Source organism: Blennius ocellaris (assembly GCF_963422515.1).
Source record: "Blennius ocellaris genome assembly, chromosome: 13".
Classification (NCBI taxonomy): domain Eukaryota; kingdom Metazoa; phylum Chordata; class Actinopteri; order Blenniiformes; family Blenniidae; genus Blennius; species Blennius ocellaris.
The window spans coordinates 24,622,226-24,641,372 of NC_137662.1; positions in this window are offsets into that span (position 1 = coordinate 24,622,226).

Below are 19,147 nucleotides of genomic sequence, written 5' to 3' on the forward strand. Positions count from 1 at the left end.
GCGGTCTTACACCAGTGGACGCACCCCCCACCCCCTTACCCCTTACCCCTACCCTGAAACTTCCACAAGAGTTAACGATTCCATGGGGGTCCGCCTCCCCCCCTACGTTCCCCGATTCTTCGTACCTACCGACTGATCAGTTCACGCCAATTTGTCGATGAGCATTAGCGGGGGTCCACCCTGCCGCGAGACCGTTTGCTAGCGGACGCCTGGACAAGAGAACGCTCCCAGATTTATACCCTTCCCCCCACCCCCCCCCCCCCGACCCTCCACCTCTACGGAACTCAAGCAAATGCAGAGCTGGGAGATTCCAGTTTGTCTGTTTGAAAGTGGTTCCGTGGATCGGTTGTTGCCGTTTGAGCAAAAAAACAAACAAACAAACAAAAACCCTACACAAAAAAAAAAAAAAAAAGCCGACTTGCTGTTAGCGAACTGTTTTAGTTGACTAGGTTCTAGATGCTTTGGTGGACTGGATTCACACACTTCCTCCTTTCCCTCAGTCGCTCTCAGAGGAAGACAGACGGACGCGGTAGAGAAAAGACAAACTGTTGGGAGGACGAGTCAAGCTTTGGAAGTGAAATATAAAGTTTCATCAGCGAGGGGTGGGGGGGTGGTGGGGGAGGGGGAGTGGGGGTGGGGGAGGGGGTCAAACAAAAGGATCCATTTTCCAAAAGTTTTGGACGGCGTGACCGACTCTGGGTTGTTGATACTGTGGAGACGCTTCCGGCGTCTTCACAGTATGGTGGCCTTATAATAAATAAACAACAACTCCAGGGGTAAACACAACAAGAGTAACAAAAAAAAAAGACAGAGACCGCTAGCTTGAGTAGCCACACACACACACACACACACACACACACACACACACACACACACGCACACACGCACACACAAAGGACTGAGAATCTGTGATGAAGAAAAAAAAACAAACCGCTAAACAAATACCATTTTTTTTCTACTCTCAAAAAGAGACGACACGGATTCAAGTTCAAAAACTGTGGATGATTCTTTGTTTTCATTCTTCACTGCAAAGAAGACGCGTAAAGAAACCGAGTCCTCCGCCCCTCCCCCGCACCCCCACCCCTCCCCCCACCCCTCCATGCCGCCCATCCGCTACCACGTCCCAAACAGAGTCCACCAATGAATGATCACTTCCTCGTTTTGGAGTCCAATCACGACGAGTACAAAACCTGTGAGCTCTAAAATATATAAGATAATAATAAAAAATCGCCTTAAACTTAATGGACACTCTTGCTAAACGCAGTGCATTCTCTTTGTTCTTTTTGCTTTGATCTGTTTCTCCTGTTTTGTTTTGTTTTTTTTATAACTTGAACAGTATATCCAGAAGGCTAATCTCTTCTCCACGTTGGGCGTGTACACAGCAGAACACGTGATTATATCTGAGGCTCCGCCTCCTGCGCTCTTAGCGGAAATCGGACGTGCTGCTTTTCCGCCAGCGCTGGTAAACATGTCTGTTTGGTTTTTTGTTTTTTTTTTCTTCTTTTTTCTCCACCCCTCTCTCTCTCTCTCTCTCTCTCCCTCCTCCAGACGTTTTCCGTGTCGGCGGCGGCGTCTGTTGTATCAACAGTGTCGCGATCAAAACGAGCACATCGGAGAACGACGCGAAACCAGAACGTCCTTTTGTTTTTTACATTTCTCTCTCTCTCTCTCTCTCTCTCTCAAGAGTGCAACTTCTCGTTCAATCTTTTTTAATGTTATTATATTATTATGATTATTACTGTTGTTTTTTTCTATTATTATTATTATTATTATTATTGTTATCATTATTATGACAAGAATTGTTATTCCATTGGCTGCAGCTACACAGGAACAGAAACACGTTTAACTCTTCGCAGCGGATTTTTTTTTTGTCACTCGAGAGACGACGGATTACGTCATTTTTCACTTCTGGAGAACCGCGAGAGATTTTCCTGCCAAAAGTTAAATGTCAGCCTCGGTTTTATGCCTGTGTGAATACAAGCGCTCCTCGCCATTTTTCTTTTCTTTTTTGTCGTTTTCCTTTTCTCATTATTTGGCGTTTCTTCATCCTTTCTCCCTGTTTGAGAGGAAAACTTAGCAAATCTGTGTTTGTCGCAGTGAGAGAACGCCTCGTTTTTATTCTCTGTCAAGTTTTATGGTACCGATTTGTACAATTTTAAAAGTTCTTATTTTAGTATACATGCAGAATATTCCAGTATTACAACAACAAAAAAAAACAAAAAAAAACATGTTAAGAAGATAAGAGTTAAAAAAAAAAAAAAAAAAAAAAAAAAAATGTTACAGCATCACACTTATATTTTCTGAACATTGTACTGTTGCTTTATTATGTGCTTCAATCTCCGAAGCGGAAAAAGAAAAAAAAAGAAAAAAAATATCCAAAAAAACTTTGAAATAAATGCTCTTTTTATAAAATGACATTAAACTGTGTGTGGGAGTAAACTTTGTGTTCGGGGTGTGAATCCCTCGCCACTTGTGGAATCGGCGGCTTTTCTATGTGAATTCAACTAAAAACCAAAAGTCGTTTCAAACACGAAATAAACCAGGTTTAGAGTTCCAATTGTACCGAGATGGGAAAACAAAATTGCAGTTGGCTTTCAGAAAAAAGGCATTAAAAAAAATTATTTTATAAACGTTTTACATTTTTCTGTATTTAGGCTAAACAATGGGAAAATTAATAAAATAAGAATAATAAAAGTAGCCACTCCAAATACGCAGTACAGATACCACTACAAGAACTGAATAAATGAGGATAAACATAAAGAGGACAGGAGCCGGTAGCGTGAAGGAAAGGTAAGCTAGCTGAAGGTGGTTTCTAGTCGGTTAGAGATTCATGATCAGAGGAAATCTGTGAAAAACTCATGTCGACTCCAGAGACACGGAAAGTTCCCCGCTAAGTGTAAATTCAGATATCACTTCACTGCAGCGACAGCAGAAATAAATACGCCGACTGTTTTGACATCAAAGGTTTGGCTTTGATGTTTTGAGAAAGACGCCTGTTTACACGAAAATGGCGGAAAATGCTTAAAATGATGCAGTTAGCATGTTGAGCCACTAGTGGGCGCTGTCAGTTGGTTTTGTAATGAAACCACACACACACGCATGCAGAGACGCAGACGGATTGGATTTCTCAGTGTTTTCAAAAAGTTCCACCTTTGCAGCCGTTTTCAAAAAAGTTGCACTTCCAGCGTCTTTTAGCGCCGCGAGGAAACAACATGGCCGCCACTTCTCAGTGCATTTGTGTCACATGTCTGGACTCCCATTTGCAGTTTGGTCGACTTTGAGGCCTTCACAACCAAAAACGTGCCAGTTTTAGTAAATCAATATTGAAAATCTGCCGCCCACCTCGCCACTCGCACTTTTTCGTAACGCTGCATTCTCATGTTTTCCTCTCATTCCTCAGGACGCCCTGGAAGATACTTTACTCACAGTAACATCCCGCAAACACACGTTTTGGTGTGGAACGATGCACGTTGCCGTGACAACAGAGAGGAACGTTAAATCCTTTTAAGTGACAAACATTGTTCTAGAAAAAACGGATTCCTAGAATCCTACTGGTCGGGAAATCCGTTTATTTGTCTTCCCCTTAATAAATATAACGTCCAGCCGTCGTCACACACGTCCAGACGCTTCAGTGTTTTGCTAGCTGAAATACTGCGCGCATTGCACAAAAATACAAACGCATGCGGTATAGAAACACACACACACACTTCATTCAGCCTCTCCGCAGGGAGCCGGCCGGGAAAGGTCAGGCTGCACTTTAGATCAACAACAAAACAGGGGTGATATACAGTGAAAAGGGAGAAACGGTGAGAGGACACAAAGGAAGAGAGAGAAAGAATAGCGGGGGAAATAGATGAGGGCGAGCGGGGAGCCGGCCGGCGCGGCGCAGGAGATGAAAGGTCCGCCGGGCGGGAGCCATACCTTTCGGCGCCGCTGCAGCTTTATTACGACGAGTGCATTGGAGCGACGCCGGGAAGACGGAGGGCGAGATGGAGATATTATCCTCCTGCTGCACAGGCCGGCCGGGGAAAACGACTTTCGTAGCTAAATAATCCTTTGATGTCCTTTTGTTTTACTTCAGGGGCGTCAAACGTGAGACCTGAGGAATAAAACCAGGCTGAACGACGCTCCGAGCCGGACAAACCACCAATGGTGGACATTTTTAAGAATATATATCTAAATATATATACACAAAATATATATATATTTTTTTTTTTTTTTTTTTTTTTTTTAAAGTTTTATGGACATTTCACTTTCCTTTTATTTTACTTTATTTACAAAATATATACTTTATTAAGAAAACAATTTATATATATATATATATATTTATTTTTTTCATTTTTATTTATATTTTTTTAAGTTTTATGGACATTTCACTTTCCTTTTATTTTACTTTATTAAGAATATATATATAAAAAAAATTTAGTTTTATGGACATTTCACTTTCCTTTTATTTTACTTTATTAAGAAAATAAATACCTTATTAATAATAAATAAATAAATAAAAAAAATTTTTATATATATATTTTATTTTTTTTGTTTGTTTTTTTGTTTTATGGACATTTCACTGTATTTTGCACCATTAAAATTGGCTCAATGTTGAGATTGAAAGATTCCAAAGCAATTGCATGGTGTCACAAAAATGCTCTTTACAGCACAGAATGTCCAAGTTAAAAAAGTATTTTGACGGCTTTATTTTGCGGGTCTGGGCCACTCCACATGAAACTGGGGCCCCATTTGTGGCGCCTGAACAAAAAATCTGGTCACATCGAAAAATGCCTGCAGATTTGTTCCCACTTCAGACTCAAACCACTTTGAATTCCACGGAAGTCTGTAAGCGTGACACTTTCCCTGGACGAAAACGCAAAAACGTTGAAATGTTGCGGCGTGAACGAGGCGATCAGTAAATCGGTTGAAGCCCGGAGAACAAACTTAACATCCTCACCCGACAAACAGATGGATCCCGACGCGAAAGGAAAAAAATCACACTTGGCAGGTTGACGATAGGAAAATAAATGTCTGACTAGCTAATCGGCCAAACGCGATCTTGTTTGAGCGTGTAATCGGATACCTCACGAGTTAAAGCAGCCGTCAGAGGAGCAGCAAGCTGTTGAGACGCCATATGTGCCGTTGCAGACGAGGGTGCGTCTTAATTCTGCGGATTTATGGAGAGGCTGATTTCAATTACAACCACATGCGTTGCGGCAGCTCACACCCACACACTCACACACGTTCTTGTGTCATATCGGGACGTTTGACAAAACCGCGACAACAGAGGACTCGGGGCTTCAAACACTTTGAGGATTTTTCCCACGACCGAAACACGGCTTCTCTGAAATGTAAGTCATATTTCAGTAGTCAAAACACAAGGTGCCTCTCATGTGGCGTCACAAAACACAAACCGTAAACGCTTCAGGGAAATATTTTTATAAAGACAGAGTGACATTTTTTATTTTATTTTTTAAATCTTTCTACAAAGAAACGGAACAATGAACCTGACGGTAATCTTTATCTTGGTTGTCTAGTTGAATATACTCTTCATCAGATACTGCAGTTCTGAGCCAGTACACAAAGCACATTGTATTGCGACACACACACACACACACACACCCACACACACACACACACACACACACTTAATCCCAGATGGAGGCGGCTGCCATGCGAGCCCCTCAGTTTGGGGATCAGTGTCCTCCTCAAGGAGGCTTTCAACTACTTCCAGAGTCGAGATGACCAAACAATTATACACCGAATATGATAGAAATCCCTCAATTATATTACATATAAATAAATAATAAAGCTTCCTATAGAGAAAAGACTAATAAACTATTTATAGCCTCTTGCACATTAAAAATTTAAACATATAGTATATTTAAAAACATTAGAAATACTATTTCGAACAAAGAATAAAAGTCTTCCCACAGCTATTCAACATTGTTTTAAATGAAGAGAAAACAACTACAACTTAAGAGGACTGTGTAGATTTGAAAAAGGTGCGAGAACCAACGTTAAATACAGATGTTTCTATTCTGGGAGGTTTATGGAACGTCTCAGTGACGACTTCAAACTGTGCAAATCACTGATCTGCTTCAACAAAACAGTCAAAAGAAAAATAATTAATGTTACAATGAACAATAGTTTCTGTTACTTCTGTTTTGTTTTGTTGGGTTTTCTGTTATGTTCCATATTCATTTTTTCTCCCGTATTACGACTGCTATGTTTATTTATTTATTTATTTTTTTGTCTTTCTCCAGTTGCTTTTTTTAAAATGTGATTCTATTTTTTGCATCCCTGGTGTCTGGGGTAACCGCACGGGTTTTTAAGGGCGAGGCTAAAATTAGCCTCGGCTTCAGCCTAATACACATTTCGGTTACAAGTAATATTGTGGAAACAGTGAAAAATCACAGGAGTGTGAACTTTTACCATGAACTGCCCAAACATTCATCAAGTGCACTTCTACTGAAACTGTAACCGATATAAACCATTCATTCATTCATTCATTCATATTAGCCAAATCTGCAGGGGGAAAAAAAACAAAAAACAACTTGCATAGAATATTTCTTTCAGGATGCAACTGCCATTTCAGGATATTTTAAAAGAGGTAATTACACACAAAAAAAAACTTAAAATGAAATAGCATGACTCATTTGAAACGGCGCCCTCTGGGGCCTACAGGCGGCAGCACAAGCTGCTCTGCCGGTTCCCGTCGTCAGGAATAAAGGCGTTTTGCCGCTCGCCGCTCTCCTTCCCCGCCTCCTCGTGCTCCATGCAGTGTGTCCTGTCCTCATGATTTAAATCCTTAAACACCTCAACTCCCCCCCCCCCCCCCCCCCCCCCAGGAGCCGGACTCTATTCGGAAATCTCATCAATGGCCGCCGGGCGAGAGCGTCTGTCCGCGAGCGAGGGAACAGAACGGCGGCGTGGGCGAGCGTCCTCTGCGCTAGGTGGCCGCGGAACGCCAAAAAAATATATTTTCACACTCGGGGTTTCCTGTGGGGTTTTTTTTTTTTATATATATATCTTTTTCCCGTCGGTGTGAGAGACGCACTCAAATTACCTCGTTACGAGTCACGGCGGATGTGTAGCGCGGCACCGCCAAGCAATCTGCAACGCCTCGCGTGGACACCTCGCCGCCGCCGCCGCAGGACGCCGCGGCTGAAATAGAAGCACAAAAGCAAGAGAAAATACATAAATATACACGAGTCTTCCTGCCGCTCCGCTTCGCCACAGGAGAGCGAGGAGATCTGAGTCACAAGTTCCTGATTTCGTCTTGTTTGCGAGTTGGAAAAGTTTGAAGAGAACAAAGTCCAAAACGTAACGTCCCGACTTATTTAGGCAGATTGTATGTAAACGAAGTGGAACTCTTAAGGCTTTACAAGTAGCTGAAGGTGAGGACACGTCCTTTAAGAGTGACATCAATGCAATCCATATTTGTTTTGTTCTACAGTCAGGCAGAACCACAAATAAATATCAACATTCATCTTATTTTTAAAAAACAAATTTTCATTGACAGTGACCCTTTATCATCATCATCATCATCATCAATCACAGCTGATATGACGAAGGATTTGTTGGTGGTTGTGGTGATTCAATACACTAAATATCCCGTCAGCCTTTGTTATTTGAACCGTCCACATTAGAACCAACAGCAACATCAGTTTATTGCTAATCAAAATAAAGATCTAGTCGTCTGATCACAGATCAGCAAAAAAGTGTAAACAGGTCAATAAAACATATTTTGCTGCTCTTAACAGGAATCTTCTTTCATTAACTTGTGGTTTTTTTTTGTCTCTTTTTTCTAAAAAGTCATTTTTAAATACATTCCAGTCATTCCACTGTGCTTTTACAGAGAAAATAGAAAAGTCCAACATATCCACATGAGCAGCGGGTGTGTTTGCGACTGTGGAAAGAAAAACTCCCCAACAGGGAGAAACTTTGTAGAAACCAGACTCTCAGACATTCATCTTAAAAAAAATAACTAAAATAACTGAACGAAGCTTGTTATATCTTTCTAGACGTTGGTTTTCTCCGTCGTCGACGAGCAGGAGCGTTTTGTCTCTCAGCTTTATCTTTCTGAATTGTTCTTTTCTTCACATGTAGTTCAGATGTCCGTCATGTAAACCTGTACTTCCTGCCCCAGTATTTCAAATGACGGCTCGGAATCCAGTAACGACGACCCCGAATCCTCAGAACTCCCAGAACCCCCCCAGACCGTCTGCCTCAAACTATTGATTTAGCTATTTTACCCACTAACCCGAACCCATCACCTCGGACTCTCCTGTCCTGTTCCTTTGTCAGTACTGTCAGTACTGTCTGATGTTTACTGTCGGTATGTGAAGAAAAATGTACAAGTCAACCAAATAGAGCGGGAAAAAACTACGAAATTGACACCAAAACCATTCAGATATCTTAACAAATGAGGAATTTATTGGTAAAAGAAGTTTGCTAATTAGTGGAATTGTCTTAAAGGTAATTAAGAACTAATCTGTGACCGAAAACCTTTTTTTTTATACATAAAAACACTTGTAGTTTCTTTAATAATCAAGATTTCTCAATGAAACTCTCAGGGAAGGTTTGTCTCTTTATACTCTTCAACCTGAAGGAATAATAATCTAGATTTTAACTTTGTCGTTGGTCTGAAATACATTTGACAGTATAAATATTGGCGCTGCCACACCCTGCTACCATACTACTACTGCTGCCTACTATCAGTCGCTTTCTATCCATATACATGTTGTTTTAATAACATGGTACATGTGTGTCGTGTATTTTTATCATATTTTTATCATATCGATCGATCGCTCCTCTTCCTGTTCAGTCAACTTTTTTTTTCTGAACCATAAAAAGTTGTGATGAAACTTCTGGATTAGAAAGTCAAAATAATCCAAAATACGTCGTTTTTACCTTTCAGAAGCGACACTTAATGCGTTGAAGTTGTTTTTAGGTGTTGAAATCAAGTGAGTTTTTTATGTTCTGGAGACGGAGGTGAAAAATTCAAAATGGCCGACGACGAGGGGTGACTAATTATTGTTAAATCACACTCTGCTCAAAACATTGGCATGTCAACTGATTTTAATACTGTATATCATTATTATTGTCTTTAATGTGTATATTTTTCCCCGGCTCACCGCGACAGTTAAAACCGCCGCAGGTACGGTCGTCAAATGTTTCACACAGACGCTAAATTTCCCGCCAAATTTCAACTAGTTTGACCAGAACACGTCTGGTCAGAACACGACGACGCAATACTCGGATAGCTTTAGCATCATCACCTTTGATCACTCCTCCATCTCCACCACAACAACAACAACAACAACTAAAAAAAAAAATGGGTGGAAAAATAATGTTTTGCTTCTGATAAATGAATGGCGAGAACTTCATTTTGCGAGAGTAATGAAAAAGCAATACCCCCTCTATGTGACAAATCGCTCCCTCTGGGGAGTAATAATTGCTATTTGGGGCTGAAGAACCGGCAGAACCGTCTGTGGCGTTCGCTTTGTTTCCTCGCGGTGCCAGGAGACTTCGTGCCTCTGAGCATTTGGAGGACACAAAAAAACAAAAAAAAACAACGATTCAGCAATTTAATCACGTCGTCTAGATATCGAAAAAAAAATACCTACTTGTGCTGCTCTGTACCTGAACGTAGCAGCGGTGAACAACATACATCCTGGTGTGCAAAGGAAGACGTTCTCCCCCCCAGTATGACTCATCGCATTTCATTTTCACGCGAAATCAGGACGCAAGTGAATAAACACATTTTAAAAAACGCTATTTGTTTGATCGAAAGGCACATTCTCGTGATGTTCCCGTAATCTATAAAAGTAATAGTCGCTCAGAATTAGCTGTCGACATTGTTATGGCCTCTGTGCGTTGTGGTTCCGCCTCTGAAGGCGCGGCCTCGCCATCGCGCCCCGCCAGCGGAAAACTTACAGATGGAATATCTTGACGTGACAACAGGAGGAATAATAGTCATAAAAACAGTAATAATCAGGCTGCGGTGTGTTGGTGGAAGGATATATTCCTCTCCAGTTGACGTATCACACCACCGCCTTCATTATTCCAACAGAACAGGGGGAATCAATTCAAATATAACCTTTCCCTCCCCGCCGGTGGAACACCAAATACTGCGTTACGGAGAAATACTCCAATTAAAATATGACAATTATTGAGAGTTGCTTAATTAGACACTATTCATTTTTTTTTTTAAAGTCAAATCAATGGGATGTTCAAACTTGGTGAGGAAATGAGCTCAAACTAAAGGCTGGATGACGATTTACGCACTAACGTGGCATTTGTACTCACGGTGCGTCGCAAACCCTACCGCAGTACTCGAGTAGAACCGGGGGGGCGGCACCCCGCGGCTCCTGGAGCCTCCGTCCCCACTGCAGTTCATCCCGTAGGGACGTAAGGAGGCAAGGCCACCCAGAGCGCAGTCCCACTATAAAGAGTGGTAACATGTAGGGTCGTGAACGACGCAGCGATGTGACGTCATTACGCAACAATAATGGATGAAGAACGTAGAATTGCGGCTGCAGGTCATGACAGCGGCTCAACTGGGAGCTTCCTGTACCTTTCACAGTAAAAGCCCACAGTTCCAGGAGGTTCATTGCAGACTTGTTGAGAGTGACGGAACATTCTAGTGAATTCCACAACAACTACAGGACATTAAAGACACACCATCACACTCATGGTTCTAACAATCCACATCTCCCACGTTTATCTTCCATTTTAATAATGTGTAGCAATAAAGGAGCTGAGAGCTGCAATGCATCATGGGAGTTTCTGTTTGTGGTGATTTAAATGTAATTATTGGGGGTTATGTTCGGTTTGTAGTGTCGGTAATAATTGTGTTTTTGTTGCTTAGTTGATGTAGTTTAGTTTATTAGTTGTAAGTCGTCACCCAGCAGTGAAGAAGGTTTTGTGTGAATCAAATTGTTCCGGTTGCATCGACGGGAAGCTTGTGGCTATAAAAGCCCCTACCGAAGGCAGGAAGTGACTCGTTTTATCTGTAAAAGAAGACGTTCCTTGTCCTGACAGATTGTCGGTGACGTGAACTACGGCGTCGCCGCGGTGGACGTGGGAGAATACCGACGGCGGCGTTTTCCTTCTCGGGAATCTACCGAATCTGCCGCCACCCTTCCTGGTTCCTGGGCGATTTTCACGCGAGGATGACAGTTCAAACTGTTTTTCATTGCATGAACAGGAAAAACCCGGCGGCGCCGATAGAATCGACAAGGCATGCGTGGCACTGCGCATTTATTGGGCGCAGCACCGACGCCGCCAGGGGCCCCGGCCGGGGCGAGACCAGAACGTCGGGAAGCCGTCTGCCTCCCAAGCTCTGATTCCGATTGAGGAAAAAAAAAACAAAAAAAAAATGGCCGACCACCAGGAGCTTCTGGCTTCTCTGAAGTGCAGCGGTACAAACAGTTCTACGACTCGTCACTCACGCAGAGATCGCCGTGACGACCGGCTCGTCAATGATTCACGGGGGAGAGATTGAGGCCACACTCGGAAAAGGAAGAGGAGTGGGTTGAAAAACATCCAAGGAGGATCGTGAAAATGGCAAAGTGGCGATGGCGGGAACAGGAAATGACTCCGGGACCCTGCAGACGGAAATGTCCCTCTGGCCACCATCTTTTGTTCTGTCCAATATCTCAACCCCTCATCTCACTTCCTTTGAAAGTGTTTGACCATTTAAACTTCCCTTTTCCTCCCTTCAACCCTTCTTTTCTCTCCATCCATCCATCCATCCAGCCCCTCCCCCTCCCCCTCCCCCGTTAAGATAATTACAGTTCATTGTGTGTCACTGTGTGGGGGGATCCCAGTCTGTCTGCAGCCTGATTAGTTTTTAATCACGAAGTGGCACTTGAGTAAACAGGGAGATATTCTTGCCGTCACTCCAGAGACGAGAGATGTGTACGGGAGTGTGAAAGAGTTTGCCTATAAGCCGGGGGAAACGTCCTTGGGTGCCCCGCAAACAGACAGAACAGTAAGTTAATTAACCAGCCGCGCCGTAATGTAGTTATTCGTTCAGTTTGCCCGTCCGCAAGTCGGTGAGGACGCGTTTGTCCCGGGCGTCCTCGAATGCACCGCCAACACAACCGCAGGCGGCCGAAAGGCGCCGGCGCCGGTCCGCGGACGCGACGAGCACGTCGTCGACGGCGACACGGAACTCGCGGCATTTAAAAAAAAAACAATTACGACACGAGCAAGTAATTCTGGGCGACTAGCGCTTTAATATGGGAACAAAGAGGTTCGATGCTTCATTGCGTTCAGACGGCCTCCAGTTTCACTCGTCGCCAGTCCAGACGTGGGCGGCGGCGATCGACCGACGCCTCCGCGGGTTGTTCTTCTCGTGGAAAAGGTCGTCAGAACGAGCTGGAGGGAGATTTTTCACGAGGCTGATCGGTGAGTTCACGTTTAAGATTTGAAGTGATGAAAATGTGCGATTTTTTATTTTTTTTTTTTACCCTTGATGTCTTAAAAAGTTGAATTAAATATTAAGTTTGTCTCAGATCAGTCAAACAAACACTGACGGCACGGATTTCAAGTAGAAACGCAGATTTTTGAAAACTGCTCCCAAGGTGGAACTTTTGGAAAACTCTCACGATGCAAAGTTTTTAAAAATGGCTCCTCGGGTGGAAACTTTGACCAAAAAATAAATAAAAAAATGCTAATTTCATCTCCATGGGAATGGATCCGACAGGTTAAGGCTCCGGATTCGAGTGAGAAAAGTCCATTATTCATTTATTAGAGTCACAATTCCCATAAGCTCTGCTGACGCTCTGAGACTCAGCTGACTCCGGCTTTTTCTTCAATTATTTCAATGATTACGCAGCAAACTGCATCATTAAAAATGAGTCATATCAATTCGTCTTGCACGTCCACAGACCGGACAGTTCATTCTACTTCTGTGCAATAATTATTTATTTAGTCATTTATTTCCTGTGCAATAACAAATCCACCTTTCTATACACTGTGTGCATGATAGTACTCAGATTACTGGCTCTTGTCTAACGGTTTTTGGATTCACTTTCCTCTACTATATATATATATATATATATATATATATATATATATATATATATATATATATATATATATATATATATACATATATATATATATATATATATATATATACATATATATACGTGTGTGTGTGTGTATATATATATATATTTTTTTTTTTACCAATTTTATTGTGCACTGTGTGATTTTATTTTGTTTTTATCCTATACAATGTGTGATTTTATTCTCCCATCCTGCTTTGCTTTGTGACAATGTAAATGTCTCCATCTGTGAGATTATTAAAGGATTATCTTGTCTTATATATTGCAGGCGCATATATTCATACACATATATCCAGTGTAAACAATAACCCCACATATAAATACTAACAGACGCCAATACACGTCAGAAACAGTGAACAAGATGTGCCGTTTTACATTTCAGTATTTCTACAAGACGTGAACGTTAGTATGTCTGATAGTAGAAGAAGAAGAGGAAGAGGAAGAGGAAGAGGAAGAAGAGGAAGAGGAAGAAGAAGAAGAAGAAGAAATTAGGGTTAGTGAGGGTTGGGTGAGTGAAGGTTGGGTTAGTTTGGGTTAGTGAGGGTTGGGTTAGTGAGGGTTGGGTTGGGATAGTTTGGGTTAGTGAGGGTTAGTTTGAGTTAGTTAGGGTTGGGTTGGGTTAGTGAGGGTTGGGTTAGTGAGGGTTGGGTAGGTTAGTTTGGGTTAGTGAGAGTTGGGTAGGTTAGTTTGGGTTAGTGAGAGTTGGGTAGGTTAGTTTGGGTTAGTGAGGGTTAGTTTGAGTTAGTTAGGGTTGGGTTGGGTTAGTGAGGGTTGGGTAGGTTAGTTTGGGTTAGTGAGAGTTGGGTAGGCTAGTTTGGGTTAGTGAGGGTTAGTTTGAGTTAGTTAGGGTTGGGTTGGGTTAGTGAGGGTTGGGTAGGTTAGTTTGGGTTAGTGAGGGTTAGTTTGAGTTAGTTAGGGTTGGGTTGGGTTAGTGAGGGTTGGGTAGGTTAGTTTGGGTTAGTGAGAGTTGGGTAGGTTAGTTTGGGTTAGTGAGGGTTAGTTTGAGTTAGTTAGGGTTGGGTTGGGTTAGTGAGGGTTGGGTAGGTTAGTTTGGGTTAGTGAGAGTTGGGTAGGTTAGTTTGGGTTAGTGAGGGTTAGTTTGAGTTAGTTAGGGTTGGGTTGGGTTAGTGAGGGTTGGGTAGGTTAGTTTGGGTTAGTGAGGGTTGGGTAGGCTAGTTTGGGTTAGTGAGGGTTAGTTTGAGTTAGTTAGGGTTGGGTTAGTGATGGTTAGTTTGAGTTAGTTAGGGTTGGGTTAGTGAGGGTTAGTTTGAGTTAGTTAGGGTTGGGTAGGTTAGTTTGGGTTAGTGAGGGTTGGGTTGGGTTAGTGAGGGTTGGGTTGGGTTAGTGAGGGATAGTTAGGGTTGGGTAGGTTAGTTTGGGTTAGTGAGGGTTGGGTTGGGTTAGTCAGGGTTGGGTTAGTGAGGGATAGTTAGGGTTGGGTAGGTTAGTTTGGGTTAGTGAGGGTTGTGTTAGTTGAACCTGACTGGTGATGCGTTTCCTGCTGCTTGTTGGATTCTGTAAGTAGAACTCTTCTCTGTCGTCAGAGTTTCCCTGCTTCTCCTCTCGCACCGTCACTTCCTCTCCACTAGGGGGCGTCGGGTGGAGCAGAGCGTGGCCCCGACTGCCGCCGGCTCCACCTCAGCTGCACGTCGCACCTGCTGCATGTCCCGGGGAAACGCGAGGGGGGGTAAAAATTTTTTTTTTTTTATAAAAAACTAAATGGGCCGTTTCCCTGCAGTTTTTGAAAAATTGAAGGTTGTGTTGGCAATTAGTGGAGTTAAAAGCTTATCTCCGTTTGAAGCCACCAGCTGGACTATTATGAGTGAGAATCGGGGTTCGGTACTCGGGGGCTACGTCATGGGGAGATTAAATACCCCCCCCCCTCCCCCCCCTCCCCCTCCCCCGACTAATGTGTGGACGAGCTGCTATTCAAAGACTTGGCTGGCAAAATTAATTTGGAAAATGTCTCTTCAAACATTGCAGTGAGCAGAGTGAAGCTTGTTTGTCGGAGGAAGACAAACTAAAAGAGTTTGTGGAGCGGAGCCACTTCTCCTCCATCCTTCATCCACCACTTCAAAGAAAACTATAACGTTCAACTTTCTTTTTAAGCCATTTCCGTGTAAAGGCAGTGCTCTGGGCGCTACGCAACTATTTCCTGTCTGAGGCTCCAGATACACAATAGCTTAACGTGTCATTTTGGCATTTCTGTTTTGGAAATGACGTTCGTTTCCATGGAAACGACGGAAATGCTGAAAACGATGTGGTCAGCATTTTGGGCCACGAGTTGACGCTTTTTTTTGGTAAATGTTCAGTATGATGGATGGATGGATGGATGGATGGATGGATGGATGGATGGATGGATGGATGGATGGATGGATGGATGGGTGGGTGGGTGGGTGGGTGGGTGGGTGGGTGGATGGATGGATGGATGGATGGATGGATGGATGGATGGATGGATGGATGGATGGATGGATGGATGGATGGATGGATAGATAGATAGATTAGATTGGATAGATTGGATAAATTAGATAAATTAATTAGATTAGATAGATTAGATTAGATAGATAAGATAGATTAGATAAAATAGATTAGATGGATAAGATAGATTAGATAAATAGATTAGATTAGATAGATAAGATAGATAGATAGATAATTACTTTATTCATCCCTGAAGGGAAATTGTTTTGTTGCAGCAATCTGGTACATACGAATATTATAAAATACAATAGAATAGAAATAAAGGTAAAAAATTTAAATATCTGGGTGTAAGACATAAAGTAAAACACAGAACGGAACAAGTATGGCCCGTGGTGCAGCTTTTTCTCTGAGCATTTTCAAAAAGTTGCGTTTTCAGTGGCTCCGAGCACCATTGTCATGTAAACACAACCGAAAAAACAAACACACCCATGTTTTAAAATAAAGGAAAATGTTGTGGGGTGTTAGGAATACAAGCAGCAGATGGCGGGAGTGCAACTTTATGGATCCAAGGAAAGAAGAAGAAGAAGAAAAAGAAGGAGGAGAAGAACTCCCGTCCTCCGTCCATTTGAAAACCTGCTGTAATCTGGGGCCTGAGTGGAATTTTAACTTCGGCCTCCTCTCAATGGATTTCATCAACATGTAAGCGAGAGACTCGTTTTATTTGAAGTCTTTCCTTCTTTTGATTCTTTTGTAACGGCAAGAATCTGCCAGTCTATTCTGAAATTTACATATTAAAGGAAATCAGATATTGTAATTGCAAAAAAACAAAAAAAAACCTTGGTCACTTATATCTGGATATCGTGTTTTTATTCAGGATTAAAACAATTTGTCATCACCTGGAAATATTTTTTGAGTTTACATGTCTAAAGTATCACTTCACAGAAGTTGGACACCTTTATTGTGAAAGGCGTTGCGTCATGTGACCTCCACAGACGCATTAATTAATTCTGACCAAGGGCGGTTTTGAATGTCATTTTTGACAATCTAAGTGTTTTTAGAAAAAAGATATAAATCCCTTGGTGCCGGATTAGATCCTCTGGCGGGACGGAAATACTTCATTTCCTGTTTTCATCTGCGTTTATTCACGCAAGTTTAAACAACAACGTTCTGACAGTGATGCCAGACAGAGACAGTGGAAACGGTGTAGTTCCATATTGGGCCACTAGTTGGTGCCGTTCGATGTACGGGATAATGAAACCACGCACACACACACACGCACATGCACACACGTACGCACACGCACACACGTACACACACGCACACACATACACACACGCACACACTCACACACACGCACGCACGCACGCGCACACACACGCACACACTCACACACGCACGCGCACACACTCACACACGCACACACACACGCACGCACACATACACAGACACACGCACACACACACGCGCACACACACGCACGCACACACACGCACGCACACACACGCACGCACGCACGCACACACGCATGCACACACACACACACGCACACACACACGCGCAGCACAGAACAATAGGCGACAAACAAACAAATGTTTTTGTGTCAAATTCACATTGAAATCCTTCAAATCAAGCAAAAAAAATGTGCGAGAGGGTGAATACAACGAAGGAGAGGTTATTGAGGGGGCACTTTAACGCCACAGAGACGACGGGGGAGGGGTGGAGGGGGGGGGGGGTTCAGAGGACGTAAGAGAAAGGGGGACAGTGCCAGCCTGTGAATGGAGGTTATGTAAAAGCAATCAGTGGCCTGTTTAATCTTTCAGAAAGAGAGCTTCTCATTTCCATAATCATCATCTCTCTGTCTCACCCTGACCCCCCCTCCCCCCCTCCCCCCTCCTGTGCCAAAGCGCCACCAGGTCCAGACGGCAAAACAAATCAAATCCACTGCACTTTTTTTTTAAAAGCAGACAAAGTGTGAATATAACGCAATTTTTTTTTTTTTTAAACAACAGATACATGTTTGAAAAATATAGAAGCGAAGAAGGAGGAAGTAAATCTCGCTGACGTTAATGGCGCTTGTTAATTTTGTTCTTTTTTTTTGTTTTGGATTTCTTCTGTTTTCACAAAAAGCTCGATTGGAGCAGTTTTGTTTTGGGTTTTTCTTGTTTGTTTCACTGCTTAGTTATTTCAGTGGATTGTTTTCATCTGTCACTGGTGACGAACGGCGGCAGGGCTTGACGAGCCACGGCTTCTTCACATCCCTTTTCAAACCAGATCAATGTACTGGATTGAAATTGGATTCTTATCTATTTGTATTTTCCATCGTTTCATCTCATGTCAATTGTTCCTTCGTTCAATATATAAATAGAATCTAATTAAAACAGAAAGTTTCACTCCCCAGCAGTCAAGAGGCCAGATGATCTGAGGCCGAAGACATTTATAACAAGTGACAGGAACGTTTGTGTCGCGGATGTGAAAATACATCCTCAAAATGAACTAAAATAAAAAAATACAAGAAGGCCGTTGCTGGGCTAATCCCCCGCCGGAGGGCTTTATATTTTCTCACAAAGCAGCTCTAAGGCAGCACACTTGGTACACTAGCGGGTGTTCCATGGGTCCTAGTAGATCATTATGTAGAATCTGAAAGGTCTTCTTCATAAGCTATGTCAAAATACGTCTCCAGAGCCCAAAAGGTGTTTTTATGCACTTAGTGACCCTGTGACCTGATATGCAAATGAGGTCATGGTCACCATGGTGCCCCTTCTCCCCAGGTGGAGTGTCCATGTGTGAAGTTTGGTGACTGTGGGCCCAGGAACTGCTGAGAACTGAGGAGAAATGTTTATATGAAAATACATGTATTGTGCAACCATGACGAGCAAACTTCAGACCCTACCAATCTTCAAGGTCAAGGTCAAGGTCAGGTCACTTGGTGTACTGGAGGTTATCCCTGGAGTGTGTATCATGTGTGTATAACATTTCAGAGCCCTAGCTCAAAAACCTAGGCCTCCAGAGCCCAAAATGTGTTTTTAAGCACTTCGTGATCCTGTGACCTACTTAATATGCAAATTAGGTCAAGGTCACCATAGTATCCCTTCCCCCTCTGAGATGTATCCACATGTGAAGTTTGGTCACTGTGGGCCCAGGGGTTGCCGAGATATAGGTAGAAATGTTCGAACGTACGGACGTACGTACGTACGGACGGAGACTGTTTCAAGATCCCCCTTCGGGGCCTATCGGCCATGGCGGGGGATAAAAATACGCTTGTATGGATTCAGCTGCATTGGAGGAAAACAGTTAGAAATGAGGACGAGTATTCATCTTCAATCTACTTCCCGAGTCCCGATATGAGTACTGACTAAATGCCTTGAAGCACATTTCATCCTCCATAAAGAAACGATATTCGTGAACTTCCTCGGGTACGAGCCGGTCCTCGGTACTGCAGTACGGCGTCGTACCGGCGCCTCCCGAGTACCAACAGGTTTCCCCTCGACACGCTTGCCCGTAACTAAAACATTTACATGAAGCAAATCAAAGACGGCCAATCGGGGAAAATGCTCTAAAAATCTGCCGTCTGTCTGAGAAGCTACAGTTTCCCAACAAGCGGCGCGGCGCAAGGAAGCCAAGCGAGCGCGACGCAATAAAAGGAGAGAGTGGAAAGC